Source organism: Engraulis encrasicolus, chromosome 11, assembly GCF_034702125.1.
Source record: "Engraulis encrasicolus isolate BLACKSEA-1 chromosome 11, IST_EnEncr_1.0, whole genome shotgun sequence".
NCBI lineage: Eukaryota > Metazoa > Chordata > Actinopteri > Clupeiformes > Engraulidae > Engraulis > Engraulis encrasicolus.
In genome coordinates this window covers 20,598,205-20,600,704 of record NC_085867.1, presented here as the reverse complement: position 1 = coordinate 20,600,704, position 2,500 = coordinate 20,598,205, and the positions used below count along the sequence as shown (strand labels likewise).

General features: G+C 47.4%; 1 protein-coding gene across 1 annotated transcript in view; it reads left to right on the top strand.

The window, feature by feature from the left end:
• The window catches only part of LOC134458072 (ADP-ribosylation factor-like protein 3), an 8,903-nt gene extending 8,774 nt beyond the window's left edge, over nucleotides 1-129 (top strand). The window contains exon 6 of the mRNA XM_063210177.1: nucleotides 1-129. This exon is cut by the window's left edge and continues 869 nt beyond it. The gene's annotated coding sequence lies outside the window, so the exon portion shown is untranslated.
• Nucleotides 130-2,500: the final 2,371 nt, after the last annotated feature.

Genomic DNA, 2,500 nt, shown 5'->3' with positions numbered 1-2,500 from the left:
CATATCTGTACATATTTTAAGAAGGCCAAATTGGAGACATTTGTCATTTTTATAATCTATTTGCATTACTACTGAGGGCCACAAATGTCTGTCAGTTTTGAAATAAAATTGTAAAATTCTTTAAGACTATCATTGTTTCTGATGTAATTTGTACAAAAATTCACAAGCACACACATTCACATAATTAACTTTTCATTCATTTGCAGTACGTTAACACGATGGAAGACATTTAACCAAGGGCTTGAAATAGCTTTTATAATGTCATCATTGCAATATCAGTGCATTCACCTGTATATGTTAAATAGGCTCTAGAGCCAGCTCTCCACATTTGCTCATTTGTACAATGGTACATTCAGAAGTGTGGCAAAAAAGCTGGATACTAAAGATTGACGTGTTATTACTAATGTTTCACTATTCCAACTACCTGCTGTTCCTCATTGACACCACTAGAGGGTGTGGTCATACCACAGTTCACCTGCTTTGATGAACGCACTTCTTTCACTTTTTGTCACCCAACAAAGGTCACCATTAGTATTGACAATATAGCATTAGAGGCAAGCTATACCCTCATGGCACATGTCACTGAACATACAAATACACAAATACATTTTTTTCTGTAGACGGGCAAAGTATTACCAATGTCCTTCTGATGGACTCTATGATGCTTCATCAGGGTGTTTGTATAGCTCCACAGTAGCGAATGTATGCAAATAAGACCAAGCAGACTCTTTGGCCACAGATGAGACTGGATAGAGCACATTGCACTGCAGTTTAACCTCATGTTCTTTTAGTCAACGGAAACGGTCCACAATGCTGAAGAGGCCTCTGTCTGCAGACACACACACGCACACGCACACACGCAGACGCACACGCACACGCACACGCACACGCACACACACACACACACACACACAAACCCTGTCTTTACTACAACATACACACAAAGCCACTACCTTTCCCCTCCAAGCATGCTCACTCACACATGCAATCACCAGGCAGTCAAACATCGCTCTTGCATACACTATAAATCACGAATGAATGCCACGCTACCAAGCTATTCAATTACTGGACTTTTCACCTTGTTCACCGTGATTTAGCGCGAGGCGATGGCATTTCTTCCCCCCCTTTCTATTTGGTAGTTTTTAGCGGCTCCCATGCTAATCTGGCTAGGTTGAGTGGCCCTGCTGCCATGTGCGGACTGTGGGTTGTTGGGTGCTGCTTGGTTGCTCGTGTCGTGGGGCCGTTTCCGTGTGTGTGGTGTGTGTGTGTGTGTGTGTGTGTGTGTGTGTGTGTGTGTGTGTGTGTGTGTGTGTGTGTGTGTGTGTGTGTGTGTGTGTGTGGTTGTGTGTGTGCACGCGTTGTGGGGCGTGGGGCATGGCGTGTGTGTGGGGGTAGTACCATTTACATACCGGCCCCTTTTCTGAGCACCCTAATAGATCTCCAATACAATTTGCATTTATATAGCTCTCTCTTCATACCAACATGATTTGGGTGCTTTGCCATGATGAAAACAAACCTACTGCCGGCCTTGACTTATGATCCTCCAGAACCTCCGTGCCCTCTCCCCTCCTCTCTCTCTCTCTCTCTCTCTCTCTCTCTCTCTCTCTCTCTCTCTCTCTCTCTCTCTCTCTCTCCCATTCAGCTTTCTCTTTCCTCCTCTCTCTCGCTTTCTCTGTCTCACTTCCTCTTTTCCCTTTCTCCCTTCTCTCTCTCTCCCTCTTTCCCCCTCTTCTCCCTCCCTCCCTCATCTCCTCTCCTTTCTCGGCTGTCTATTTCACCTCCTTCTCCTTCTCTCCCTCAAACACCTGTCCTCCCTCGCTGTCCTCCTCTCTCCTTCTCTCTCCTCCTCTGTTCTCCTATACCCACTCTCTCCTTCTCTCTCTCCTCCTCCTCTGTTCTCCTATCCCCGCTCCCTCTCCTCCTCCTCTATTCTTTCATCCACCTCCTCCTCCTCCTCCTCCTCCTCCTCCTCCTCCTCCTCCTCCTCTTCTGGGTATGGCTAGCAAGCTTGGCTGCGTTTAATAGCTGTTGATGATCTGGGGAGACTAGACTGGAGGAGAAGCCACAGCCTGCTGCCTGCTGCCTGCCTGGGCCTCAAGGTGAGTTGACTGTCAGCAGCAGAAGCAGTGTGTGTGTGTGTGTGTGTGTGTGTGTGTGTGTGTGTGTGTGTGTGTGTGTGTGTGTGTGTGTGTGTGTGTGTGTGTGTGTGTGTGTGTGTGTGTGAGAGAGAGAGAAGAGAGAGAGAGAGAGAGAGAGAGAGAGAGAGAGAGAGAGAGAGAGAGAATGTGTGTGTGTGTGTGTGTGAGAGAGAGAGAGAGAGAGAGAGAGAGAGAGAGAGAGAGAGAGAGAGAGAGAGAGAGAGAGACAGAACTAGTGTGAGTGTACAGTATGTGTGTGTGTGAGTGTGTGTGTGACCGAGAGTGAGAGAGCAAGCAAGAAACCCAAAGAGGAAGAAGGAAGCGAGTGATCGAGAGAGGGGGATGAGAGGGAGAGAGGTGCG